Here is a 14,924-nt window from a genome sequence, read left to right on the forward strand (position 1 = left end):
TCATTTGGTGAATGGATAAATGAAATGTGTTACATGCATACAATGAACTATTATTCAAACAATAAAAAGAAATGAAGAATTGACACATGCTACAACACAGAAGAACTTTGAAAACATTATGCTAAGTCAAATAAGTCAGTAAAAAATAACCATGTGTTGCATGATTCCATTTATGTGAAATGTCCAAAAAAGAAAAATCTTCATAGTACAAAAGTAAATTAGTGGTTGCCTAGAGCTCAGGATAGGTTGGTGAAAATTGGGGAGTGATTTCCAACAGGTACTGGGCTACTTTGGGGGATGATGAAATGTTTTATTATGGTAAGATTATTCAACTCTGAATACACTAAAAACTGAATTGTATATTTTAATGGGCAAATTATATGATACAATTTATGGGATATGAATTATATCTCCATAAAGCTTTTTTAATTTTTTTAAAAGTATTTAGATCCCTGTGTGATAAAATGTTATTTGACTTGAATTGTCTCTGATTGCTATTTGTAGGCTCTAAATGCAAGACTAAATGAAGAATGTCTTTAGTATGACTTTTCATGTGTTATATAATGAGATAATACAGGAAATCAAGTTATTCACCAAACTCGGGCACTCATCTATATTTAATCTTTCAACTCCATGTTATATATATTTTCCATATTTTTATTGGTATGTTAGAGTTATACATAATGGGGGGAGTCACTTGTTATACATTTGTTACATGCACATAATATAACAATATAATTTGCCCAATTAAAAAAAATTATAGTTGTAAATGAACAGCGTGCCTTTATTTTATCTACTTATTTTTATGTGGTGCTGAGAACTCAGTGCCTCACACATGCAAGGCAAGTGCTCTGCCACTGAGCTACATATATCCCTAGCTCCTAATTTGCCCAATATTATTCCCCAGTTTCACCTATCCCCGCCGCATGGTGTATATAATTCTTAAAAATTTATTAATTCTATATCACTTGGTTTGAGAACTAACAAGTTTGTCCAAAATTATAAATAACTAAATTCTAGGTACAGTGGCACGTGACTGTAATCCCAGTTACTCAGAAAAAAGAGGCAGGAAGATTGCAAGTTCAAGGTCAGCCTTGGCAATTTAGCAAGGTCCCTGCCTCAAAATAAAAAATAAGGGCTGAGGTTGTGGCTCAGCTGTAGAGCATTTGCCTCACATGTGTGAGTTATTAGATTTGATTCTCAGTACTATATATAAATAAATAAATAGATAAAATAAATGTCTATCTCTGACAAAAAATTATATATTAAAAATATAATAATACTAACAAAAAGAAGGCTGGGGAAATAGCTCAGTAGAGTATCCCTGGGTTCAATCCCCAGTACTTAAGTACTTGCCAGACTTGTTCCACAACCTCATTCCAAAAGTCATGTGACTTGCCAGATTTTTATAACAGAGGGATTTAACAGAGATAAATAAGCCTGAAAACATAAACTATTCACTCTTATCTGAAATACCGCAAGAGCCTCCTAAGAGGTCTCTCTATTTCTCTTTCCTCCAGTTCTCTTTCATATAGACATCCGTAATTTGTTTTTTCAAGAAGGAAAAATCCTTTTAATAGAAGAATATGTTTGTGTCACTCCCATACTTAAAATCTTTTAGTGACTCTATATCCCAGTTCGTTGCTAAGCACAAAGTTCTTAATAAGCTCTGACTTCTTTGGTTCCCTTTCCCACTCACTTCTCATATATTAGATGATTAAACCTCTTGTCATTCCCAAATATATTAATTTCCCCTGCATCAAGTTGTGTGTTTGGTATATGATGTTCACTCTCTCAGATGTCCTTCTCTTATTTCCTGCCAAACTCCTACTCATATTTTCGGCCTCATCTCAGGTAACACCTCCTCTCTGGGGAACCAGTATAATTTGTGAGGAAGTCTAAGGTACTTCTCTCTTGTTACTCTTCTATATCTCTTAATTAATGCACTTAAAACATTGTACTATATGGAGATTTTGTTTTGATATCTGGCACCCTACCACACTGTGAGATCCTTGAGAAACCTTTCTTATAGCCTATAAGATCTTAGTAGAAGTTTTGAATGAAAATGCATAATAATAATCATTAACATTTATATGGAACTCTATAATTTGAAAAAAAAAGTATACACATAGATTTTCATTTTATCCTAACAGAAATCACAGAATAGGTAAGTCAGGAATTATTATTCTAATCTTACAGATAAGGAGTTCCTACTACATGTTTGTCAGGCAATGTTGCTGATGAAGCAAAAGTGACACAAAATGGAAGCAGCTAGCTTCACTGACCAGTGATTATCCTGAACTATCCAGACCAAGTCAGTGCTGATTATGCCCCTGTACTGAACATGTAGCTCACATTACTTATAAGTCAACTAAGCAGAAAGAAAACATTGATCATTGTTCTGCTATGAAGCTGAAAAATGAACCTAAATTTTGGAAACCTGGTGATTGTGTCATCATTGACACAGTTCTAGGCAAGCCCATGTATACTGAGGGTTTCTCTATTCTTCCCTGGGACATCTTGCTATTATGATATGAGACAGATAATTGCTGTGGGTGTCATCAAAACAGTATACCAGAAGGCTGCTGGAGCTGACATGGTGACCAAGTCTACCTAGACAGCTCAGGAGGCTAAATGAATATTATCCCTAACATCTACCACCCCAGTCTTAAGGAGTAGTGGAGGAACTGTCTCAAAACTATTTGTCACAACTGATCATTTCATAGTAGAAGTCTGGTTAATGATGATAATGTATCATAAAACCTTTAGGTTTTATATTTGTATTTGTTTTGTATTTGTTTTTGTGTGTCTGTGGCAATTTCATTAGTTTTATTAGTTTTTAAAATTTATTTATTTACTCTAACTTGTTATACATGACAGCAGATTGCATTTCAATTCATAGTACACATATAGAGCACAATTTTTCATTTCTCTGGTTATACACAAAGTAGAGTCATGCCATTTGTGTCTTTATACATGTACTTAGGGGTCTAACTCCAGTCAGAATGGCAGCTATTAAGAAGACAAACAACAATAAGTGTTGGCAAGGATGTGGGGGGAAAGACACACTCATACATTGCTGGTGGGACTGCAAATTCGTGCAACCAATGTGGAAAGCAGTATGGATATTCCTTGGAAAACTTGGAATGGAACCAACATTTGACCCAGCTATCCCTCTCCTCAGTTTGCATCCAAAGGACATAAAAATAGCATACTATAGTGACATAGCAACATCAATGTTTATAACAGCACAATTCACAATAGCTAAATTATGGAACCAACCTAGATGCCCTTCAATAGATGAATGGAAAAAGAAACTGTGGTACATATACACAATGGAATATTACTCAGCATTAACAGAGAATAAAACCATGGCATCTGCAGGTAAATGGATGGAGTTGGAGAATACTGTGCTAAGTGAAGTAAGCCAATCCCCCAAAAATCAAAGGCCAAATTTGTTCTCTGATATGTGAATGCTGATCTATAATGAGGATGGGAGGGAACATGGGAGGAATGGAGAAAATCTGGATAGGGAAAAGGGCGGGGGGAGGTAAAGGAAAGGATATGAGGGTAAGAAAGATGGTAGAATGAGTTTTATTAGTTTTTAAAGTCAGTAACAACTTGACCAAAAATCTATCACCCAATTTTGAGATCCATTAAAACAAAGTTTAATGGAAAAAAATTGGGGCCAGTTTGCCCCAAACATTTCCTTCATTCTATCACTCCAAACTCAACAATAAATATTAAAGGACCTAGAAGGGAGACAGACAGGAACTTGGCAACTACAATCCTAATTTTAAATAAACTCTATTTCAACTTTATTTTTCCTTCCTTCTGTTGTTCCTACCTACTTTTATTCTTTCTTATTTTTCTGATTTGACGGTTCCATTTACTATTTGTGTAAGGTGTTCGTTTTCCTTGATAATTTTATTTTTTTTGGAGGGGTGGGATACTAGAGATTGAACCCAGGGGAATTTACCACTGAGCTACATCAGCAATCCTTTTTTATTTTTTATTTTGAGGCAAATAAGTTTGCCTAAATTGCCCAGACTAGTCTCAAACTTACGATTCAAGTTCAAGATCAGTCTCAGCAATTTAGTGAGCCCATATTTCAAAATAACAAAAACGGATGGGATATAGCTCAGATAGAGTACCTTTGGGTGCACTCCCAGTAGTGGAGGAAACTTTTTTGTATTTCACTTAGTTTTGGTCCCATGAACTTTTTTTAAACTAGAGATTAAACCCAAGGGCACTTAACCACTGGACCACATCCCCAGACAATTTTACTTTTTGAGAAAGGCTCTCGCTAAGTCACTTAAGGCCTTGCTATGTTGCTGAGGCTGGCCTCAAACTTGTGATTTTCCTGCCTCAGCCTCTCAAATTGCTGGGATTATAGGAGTACACCACCTCGTTTTGCCTACTCATTACTTTCTTGCCAGATCAGCATTGTCATGATGAAAATGTTTTAACTATTTAGAAGGTCATTCAAAGTATTTAGTCCACCTCAATTCTGTGTTCAATAAACTATTGAAATTTTGCTTTCAAGTGAAAATTTATTTACCAAGAGATTTCTCTAAGCCTAACCTGTGGTAATATTACTATCAATTCCTATTTAGGTGTGGAAAAATTCACTGGACTCAAATTTATTTAAGGCAACTTGCCTCAAAAGTTTCTCCCAATCAAAAAAAAAAAATTCCATGAATTGTCAATATTCACAAAATTGTCAGCTCTTTTAAACTGCCTATGTATCAATTATTCTCATGTATACCCATTGATGAGAAATTTTAAAGGAACTTCTAATTATTCTTCATTTTGTATAGAAATTACTCTTTGATGCCCTAAACAATATTCTCATCAGGATTACCCATTATATCTGTCAGTATTGTTCAGTTCTTTAATGAATCCACAAATGTCATTCATTATTGTTTGTGGGTTTGCAATATTATAAATCCATTCTAGTAGTATTATAAATCCATTGTAGTTAGACCAAAAAGTTTCCCTATTACAATATTGCCCGATTTCTTGGATTCTAATGATCTTATCAAGCCAGTGAGCCCTGTTTTCTCCTAATTCACACTGAATTCTAGAATATATACTTTTAACATTTGTCTCAAAAACACCAATTGAAATGCCTAGTCTTCTCCCTCAGATTTAAAACTATGAAACATTAACATATATTTAGGAAAATAAATTAATATGAAATAACTAAAGAGTATATTGGAGATAATTTTCAGTTACATATAATTGAGTGAATTTACTTTATAGTGCTCAAAAACCAATCCAAAATAAACATATCTTAAACTGGGCAGAACTACATTATTTTGTGAATTAACTGTGGAAACATCAATACCATCCTTCTATAACAGAGTCTCTAGTGAATAAGATATCCAAATTCAATGATATTGTTCTATAAAATATTAAGCAACACTGGGATTACATATAACCAGAAAGTTTATTTTATTCTTTAAATTTACTTTCCGAAGTAACTATTGGTATGCGGTACATGCCTATAATCCCAGAGACTTGGGAGTCTGAGGCAGGAGAATCCCCAGTTCCAAGCCAGCTTCAGCAACCTAGCAAGGGCTGGAGATGTAGCTCAGTGGTAGAAGACCTATGGGTTCAATCTCTAGTAATGCGCGCACATGTTCTTACACATAATACATATGGCTTTCTGTTTTCCTTTCTTTTAAAAAATAAAATACAGGCTATGTCCTGAGACCAATATTCATTAAGCTTAATCCTTTACATACTTTATATGTTATAATAGAATATGTTAATACTTGATTCAACTTTTTAAAAAAAAGTTTTAGTTGTACACGGACACAATATCTTTATTTTCTTTATTTTTATGTGGTAATGAGAATTGAATCCAGTGCCTCAACAAGTGCTAGGCAAGCATTCTACCACTAAGTTATAACCTCAGCCTCTTGATTCAACTGTTGTGTAAAATAGTTTGGTGTGCCTCAAAAAGCTAAATATAAACCTGGCACAATGGTGTACATGTGTAATCTCAGCTACCTGAAAGGTTTGTGAAGGGGGTTTAAAACCAGACTGGGTAATTTAGCAAGACCCTGTCTGAAAATAAATTTTAAAACAGGGACTGGAGATGAACTCAGTGGTAGAACACTTGTCTACCATGTGCAAACTTTGGGTTCAAACCCCAATACTACCAAAAAAAAAAAAAGCAGAGACTTCAAAAAATACTTCGGGAAGACGTGAGAAGATGCCCTACAAACAGATAAATGAATAAATATGATAAATGAACATATATTTTGTTTTATTTATATATATGCAGTTGAGTCATAAAAGACAATGAAGTTCTGAAACATGCTACAACATGGTTGAAAACTTAATGCTAAGTAAAATAAATCTGACCAAAAAAGGGTCAAATACTTTAGTATTTTACTTATCAGAAATCTTCTAGGGACAAAGAGTAGATTATAGGTTAGTAGAGCTGGAAGGTAGAAGAAATGGAAAGTCATTGCTTAATGATTAGTTTCTGTTTGGGTAATGAAAAGAATTTGGAAATAGCAGTGTTGGTTGCACAACATTGAATATAATTAATGCCACTAAACTGCCTGCATAAAACTGGTCAAAACTGGGGCTATGGTATAGCTCAGTGGTAGAGCATTTGCCTAGTATATGCAACGCCTTGAATTTGATCCCTAGCACACCCCCCAAAAAATTGAAATGGCAACATTTATGTTAAATGTATTTTGCAACTTTAAATGTGAATTGTATCTTAATCTCATTTTTAATTTTTTTGAAGTTTGAAGTCCTTCACTGCTTCAAAATTTTGCACAGGTTCCTTTTCCTTAAAAAAAAACTTCCCCTCGCCCTGTTATTCTAGTGAAGTATTTTAGTTATTTATATCACTCATTCGGCAATTAATCTTATCTTCCTTTTGACATTCCTAGTGTTTTAAAATTACTGGTACATAGTTAATATTTCATTATGCTTTGCTTACAAAACAAGATTAATTGCTCAAATTATCAAATCAACAACCATATGTAATATTTGTTTGTACTTTGTTTGCCAAACTAGACTAGCAATAGCTCACACTGAGAAATCAAGACTCAGTAGCAACCTACTTCTTCAAATTAACAAAAATTTTTCGATTTTATACCTGCACAAATGTATTAAATAAAATTTTCTATAATAAATGGTAAGAGACCACATTCCAGAAAAAAATTAATCAGAATGCTCATTCTCTGAGCATTCCAATTAATCAAGGATATAACAGATTTAGTTCAGTATGATTATTAAAGATAGACAATAATGAATACTTTAAAAAGAAATTTCTAATTGACCATTTTTTTTCTTGACTGAATCAAAGACAAGAAACTATTCAAATATAACTTTTTAAATGGTGAGTAATACACAAGCATTTAACATATACACTAATATTTTCTATGCCTAAGTAGAAATATTTAGGATATAAAATTATAATCCTTAACAGAATTAATTAATATGATAATTACAGTTATTTTAGTGATAATAAAAATAACCAACTAAATTTTTCTTTTACTTAAATAATGCTTAAAATAAACATACTTAAGAGAAGTCTTTAAGGCATGATAATGAAATAGAAGACTTCAGAAAAAATAATAGAAAGGATAAATACACTTTTTAAAATTGTTGTTGTTCTTTGAAAAAAACAACATAAAAATTTTAAGAAATGGCTGGGCACAGTGTTACACATCTTTAATTCCAGTAACTGAGGCAGGAGGTCACAAGTTCAAATCCTGTCTTAACAACAAAATCCTCAATAACTTTGCAAGACTTTGTTTCAAAAAAAAAAAATTCTTTTAAAGTATTTTCTTAGTTGTTGATGGACCTTTATTTTATTCATCTATTTACATGTGGTGCTGAGAATCAAACCTAGTGCCTCACACATTTGAGGCAAGCATTCTACCACTGAGGCACAACCCCAGCCCTGTCTAAAAAAAAAAATATTTTAAAAGGACTAGGGATGTAGCCTAGTGGTAAAGAACCCCTGGCTTCAATCCCTGTTTTTGAGAAATGCATCAAAATAGCTGCACTAAAGTCACGTACTTTCAGAAACCTAGGTATATAAAGCCTAGGTAAAGTTTCTGCCCATTTTCAGAGTAAATGCTTTAAAATGAGCTATTTTAGAGTCATCAGACTACTTTTATCTACAGTAGGGTTTTGTGCTTTTTAAAATTTTATTTTTTTTAAATATTTATTTTTTTAGTTGTAGTTGGACACAATACCTTTGTTTATTTTTATGTGGTGCTGAGGATAGAACCCAGGGCCTCGCATGTACTAGACAAGTGGTCTACCAATGAGCCACAACACCAGCCCCTGTTTTCTTTTTTTGTAATTTTATTTTATTAGTACTTTTTTATGTTATATCTTTGGAAAAATATTTCTTAACTGCTATTTGTTTGATTTGTTAACTGTGTCTTTAAACACATATTATAAATGTAAACAATATTAACTCACATGAAGATTAAAAAAGTATAATTATATTTTGATTCAGAAGAAAAAATTTTAAAATTTTAAATTTGGCATTGTTACATCAAAAGTAAAACTGCTTCAAAGAACAACTATATTTATATTTCCTACTACAGTAGAACAACATATTCACTTTTACAATGAAAATACCCACTGGCATCTTAAAAATTATTACTTTTCCAGTCAGAAACATGGTTGTACAGCAAGCTCACTGGCCAAACCAAAAAGGGAAAGAAATAAAAAATAGTCTCCAAGCTGACAGAACATGAGTTAAGAATTATTATTTATTAAAAAGTTCTTATATGATTTATATTTCAGGAATTAAAATTTATACATGAATCCAACAAGTTTGGGCTGTTATTCCAAAGTTATAGCATATTAGAAAAGGAATGAAGATGATGATGATAGCAACTATAATTTTTTAAAGCATTCATTAAACATTATACATTGGGCTGGGAGCCAGGAGTAGAAGGAGTATCTGTACTAGGTAACTATAGTGAAAGCTGTACAAATGACTTGACTCCATGATTAAGAATCTATAAAATTTATGTCCCAAGACTATCACTTTGCTACAATGCAGAACAAAAATTAATGTTCAACAAGACCTCAAAATAATACAAAAATTAACATCACATACTTTTTTTTTTTTAACATAAGGAACATTATCAACAGAATCTAAAGACCTGGATTTAAATCCAGTCTTTAGCTTCACCATTTTTATTATAATGTCAGGCAAATATTAATCTGCCTCACATTCATTTTCTCTAAATATGAAATGAAATATTTATTTATCTTAGAGTGCTATGTTTAGAATCAACAAATGTAAAAGCATGCTGGTATGATACTCATGAATATAGTAGTTACTGAAATACTCTAAAAATTTGGATATCCAGAATAATTATTTCTTTGATATAAACAGTTTTTTCACTTTTTAAGTCTTATTATTTTTCAGATGCTTAGATGTTACTCTAGTTAGTAAATATGTAAAACCATAAAAATGCAAAGATTCACTTAAGTATTATAGCAAATGCTCCTGAATTCCATTACCAACTACCTCTTTGGCTGAGTAAATGCAATTCATTCTTCAATCCCAATTTAGGTTGTTATCTCCTCTGTAGAACCTTCCTATATTTCCAATTGCACATAGACATTTCAAATCTACCATATCCAAACCTGAAGTCCTGTTTCTCCATCCCCATTCCAAATATGTTCCACTTGAAAACCCAACATCATCTTTTAATTGCTAAGCCAAAACCTTATTCATCCTTTCTTCCTTTTCCTCTCACATCTACTCCATCAAGAACTATTTTGTTTTACCTTAAAAACATCCAGTTATTGATTGATTGACTGATTGATTGATTGTACAAAGTGACCTACCACTGAGCTACATCCCCAACCATTTTTTAATTTTTTTTTTTTTTTTTTTAATTTAAGACATGGTCTCACTAAGTTGCTGAGGCTGGCCTTGAACTTGTGATCCTCCTGCCTGAGGCCTCCCCAGTTGGTGGGATTGCAGGTTTTGAGTCACTGTGTCCAGATAAATCATCCAGATTTTGCTTCTCCCTAGCCACTATCTTCTTTCATTTAGATTATCATAAGAACCTTTTAACTGGTGGGCCTTGCCACGATACAGTCTATTCTCAGCATAGCAACAGAAGTGAACCTATGTGTCAGTTCAATTAAAAATATAATCCAGATCTACAGAAAGCCTTATAAGGCTTCAGTGGTCTCTAAGGTCCTCCCTTGTACTCTCCCTTCTCCCTCATTCTACTTTCCATCACAATGGCCTCCATTCATTTTAGAGCACATACCAAGTCAGGCTCCTGCCTCTTGCTCTCTGCCTTGAAGACTCCTCCTAAGGGCATCTACACAGCTAACTTCTTTGATCTTTGCTCAATATCACTTTATTTATTGTTTACTTCTAAGTCTACTATACATTCCACAAAGGTAGAGACCTTTGAAAGTTTTATTTACTGATATTTTTCCATATACATAGAACAGCACACAAAAATGTGAATTAAGTATGTAAATAAAACAATACATTGGATATTTCTCCTTTGTGCCACTTTAGTATTCTGTGCTTACCTCTCTTGTATAGTTATCACATTATACTGTAAAGAGCCTGTTAATTTTCTGCCCCTTCGAGCATTCTGTTTTGCTTTCTATTGTTATCACCTATACTTCCTTACAGGCCCAAACACTTTGGAAATACTCAGCAACATTTGATAAATTAATAAAAAATAAAACCAACTAGATCAAAGATTTAAGCACCTTTACTATCTCCATAATCTAAACACAATGCTTAAATGTATGACACTGGAGACTGAGTTCTGGATTCTAGATTCTGTTAGTGATTTTAGTCTGACTCTGGCACTTACTGGCTAAAGGACCTTGACTGCATTATTTAAATTCTCTAAAACAATTCCTTATCAATTAAAATAGAATAAATGTACCTGCACATGACATAATTATCATCAATATTAAATGATGACAGCGGGGACTGGAGTTGTGGCTCAGTGGAAGAGGCAAGCACCTAGCATGTGTGAGGAGGCACTGGATTTGATTCTCAGTATCACATATAAATAAATACAATAAAGGTCCATTAATGACAAAAAATTTTAAAAAATGATGATAGAATTAGCCCAGATGTTTGCACATAGTATGCATTTAATACATGACATCTATTACTTGTTATTACAAAAATAGATTACTTAAGTTAGTAAATTTGTAAAGCAAAGATAATGTGAAGAGTATCATTTAAATTCTGTTTGATAACTAACTAAACACAATATTTAGAATCTCCTTAGGATATAAGAAATTATATTAAAAATTACTGCGTCACCAAAAATAAACTTGATAAGCATTTTACAGAAGAAATACCTTAATTTTCAATAAAGAGGAATTCTATTTACATAATCCCAGAATATTTTTGAATATTTTAAGATGTTAGGCTCAATAATATTCTTCAATAACTACCTTCAAATTTTAAAAATTTTTAAATGATTTCTCTTATATAATCAAAATACCCAACACTAGATATTAAAAATTAAATATGGTACTATTTAGGTCACCTATACATATAGGCCTATAATATACACATATATTCTTCCTTCTACTCTGAACAATCTCATTTTAAAAAGTAAGACTTTTGAGAAAAAGTTAAATAAATTTTAACTTTTACTAAATTATCTCCAAGCTTGCCATTTCTCATTTCAGTCATGGGTCCAATTATATGTATATTATTTGGGTTATGTTATATTGATGTTGGAGCAACACTGGGAGTTCAGTTCAATTTAAAAGGCTAATGTAATAGTGTTTATTTTAAAGCTCTAAAAATTTTCTGTTATTTCTGTCTACTGTGGCTCTTAATGTCTTCCTATCTGCAGAGTCACTTATCTATTTTATAAAATACTTGTGAATTGTTTTCTTTATAGTTTGTACTACCACCAGGAAATACACATGCAAATTTTACCTAATCACTCATATGGTAGTGGACAAGAAAACTGAGGTAAGCAATTTAAATGATTGTCCCAAGACTACAGATGGAGTGACTGCCAGCTTTAGGATTAAAGCTAAGAAGCTCATTATTCCCTTCTTAAATTTTGAATACTGAACATTGTTTTTAAGTCATGATGATCTCTTAACTAAGAACACAATTTAATATAATAAAATTATTATCAACACAATATATGTAAACAGAATTATGAAATTTATTAAATAATAAAATTACTTTATCCCAGTAGTCATTGAAAAAAATTAATCTAATTTAGTCCATAAGTTATTTTTAAAATTTTGCTTAGAGTGCCAAGAAAGTAGCAGCTTAATATATTTTATCATTCTAATGTCTTTAAATATAGCTAACTTCTTTAACCAAAATCTACAATAAGTATATGAGATGGTTGGATTTAAGATATCAAACAGAAATACTTTTGCATTTTTTTTAAAAAAACCCTACAAACTTAAAAAAGGTTGTCTCTACTCTTATTATAAACTTCAACTTCAAGATATATTTGTAAGAGACCTATCAATGAAAAGACAATGATAAAAAGTAAAGCAAACATCAAATACTCTTGCATTCACAGGAGAAAAAGACAGTATAACATTAGCAGCTTACTGTGGAGAGTGGGTTTAATCAGGAAGTAGCCATTATCCTTTCGATTCAGAGCAGTGACAGCACTCCAAAACAACAAGCCGTGATATTCTTTCAGTTAAAAGGCATGAAAGAATACCTGCTATTGTGTCCTAGATTTGCTGACCCCAAAGGTCACCATATGTCTTTTATCAAAAGCTATAATGAAAACATAATCCAAGCAAGCATTTAGAATGCTCTATTTCTTGGAACACCTAAAATCTACCTAACACAACCTCTCTCTCAGTTACTCACAAAACATGGCTGTCTTATTCAGAGATTAGCAATTATTGTAATGAGATACTGTCGGAGAGGGTCAAATAGTACTTCCTGCAGTTTACACATCTTGATTTCCTGGTAAACAAACTGAAAGGCAGGTGGAGCACTTAGATCACTAGTAAACGTGAAGGCTCACGTGACAAAACTAAGGCAGGTAAAGCTGACGTCTCAAGTAATCGGTTCTTAATTTTATTAACATCAAAACCAACAATGAGAAGAATTTTGTTTCTTCCTTTTTAAAAGGGAGTTCATTCTTGACGTGAAAAAACTCACAGTTTAAAATAAAAAATGCTTGAAAACTGAGATGGTTTAAGCAGCTTTCAAAAATTAGTTTTAGTAAATAAGCTATAAAAACGAGACAAATGCTAACAAATTGCTTTAAAAACAAATAAGGATTTAAAAAAAAAAAAACCTAAGGAAAAGTCTTTAAATTTCAACTCCTTCAAGAAAGTAAATAAAAGAAATTTCTGAGTCTTAATAAAAGACCAAAATTAAAATTCTTTGCCAAAGCACACTTCCAAAATACTACTTTAAAATTTATGTAGCAGTCTTTGAAAAAAACTCAATCGTATGAATCAAAAAGTTTACATAACTTGAAGCTATTCCTTATATTATTTTAAACTTGTATTTCAAAAAAGAAAAAAAAATGGTCAACTGTGAGCACTTAAAAAAAAATTGTTAGCTTGAAAACTAAGTTTCCTTGTCCTTAGTTTTTCCTCCCTAAACTGCTCTTCTTTTTGCTCCCTAAATTTCTAATATAGTTCAATGAAGGTTGATTTAAATTAATTATGGGTATAAGACAAATAAAAACCTATGATAAACTAAGTCACTACTTTTAAAATATTTGGAGTTTTTAAAAAAATCTGTAAAAATTGCATTTCTTAAAAATTCTATGTTTATGAACACTACACCTTTGTTTTATTATAAACATAGTATGTTTTCATCTTAATGCAAAGAGCTCTCAAGACTTTTTTAACAATATAATCTTATCAAAACATTAAAATTATATTGCTTAGATTAGGTTTATAATAATTCAGTATGCAAAATAAAGTTAATGCACTAAAATAGAAAATACAACAAAACAGAATAATAATAAAATCAACAACAAAAAGAACACCCAAGCAGATAAGACTGTGCCAAGGGTACAGAATCTCTCATCACAAATACCTAATTTGTCATGAAGTATACCTTCACTATTAAATCACTGTAACACAAGTCACTAACAATCACTAATCATCACCTTTACTAAAAATGACATGTGAATGAGGGAATGTTCAGAAAACTATGATTAAGGCATTAACAGTTTCAGCTGAATTTCCTGGTCAAATTAAATAACTTATATGTTCTATAGCCACTTGGAATGCAAAAACACAATTCTTATTTCTACTATAGAAAATTTAAATTGTATTTCCTATGATATTGGTAGGTTTGATTTTGTAATTCGTTTGCCTAAACAAAACAAAAATTTAAATTAGAAAATTATTACTTTGTTTTGAAAAATCCATGATTATCTTAATTTCCCATAAAGGGCCAAAATTTAGAGAATGATGAAGAAAAATGTAGAAAGGAAGAGAAAATAAATTTGATATTTTATTTTATTCAAGGTGGCATTTATCAAGGGTTGGTGAGTTTGGATATTAAGAATTTGTAGATAAGACAAAAGGGGAGAGAAGTATATATGGCACCCTGTGAGTTATGAAAAGACTCCCTCTCTGAGCTGACAAATGAGAAAAGGGAACTCCTACCCCCACCCCATCTCCTTAGGGTATTTCAGCCAGGCACTCTTTTTAGAGCACTTTCAGCACAATTAACTGTACCTAATGATTCTATAAAGGCAAAAAGATTCAGAAAATATTCTTCTGCTCCCTGGCAAGTCCAAAAACAGGACAGATAACTCAGTAACTTAAAAAAATAACTGCACCATGTCAGTTGCTACCATGTCAACTGACATTCATCTGGATTGAACACTATTAAAATTTAACAATGCTTCACTCTGATATTCATATGAGGTAAATAGGGAGTAGCAAATCAAATCTAT

The 14,924-nt window shown here is 32.0% G+C and overlaps 1 protein-coding gene across 21 annotated transcripts in view; it reads right to left on the bottom strand.

Moving 5' to 3' along the window:
* Baz2b (bromodomain adjacent to zinc finger domain 2B) overlaps positions 1–14,924 on the bottom strand; it is a 361,835-nt gene that overhangs the window by 183,528 nt on the left and 163,383 nt on the right. Inside the window, exon 1 of one of the 21 annotated variants that reach the window (XM_046462281.2) lies at positions 12,593–13,202. The exons of the other annotated variants lie outside the window; for them this stretch is intronic. The gene's annotated coding sequence lies outside the window, so the exon portion shown is untranslated. Of the gene's footprint in view, positions 1–12,592; positions 13,203–14,924 lie in introns of those variants that run through there. 21 annotated transcript variants of the gene reach the window in all.

This window comes from Marmota monax, unplaced genomic scaffold, assembly GCF_021218885.2.
Source record: "Marmota monax isolate L192 unplaced genomic scaffold, Marmota_monax_Labrador192_F-V1.1 WCK01_AAM20220418_F8-fsc00129, whole genome shotgun sequence".
In the NCBI taxonomy this organism is placed as follows: Eukaryota; Metazoa; Chordata; class Mammalia; order Rodentia; family Sciuridae; genus Marmota; species Marmota monax.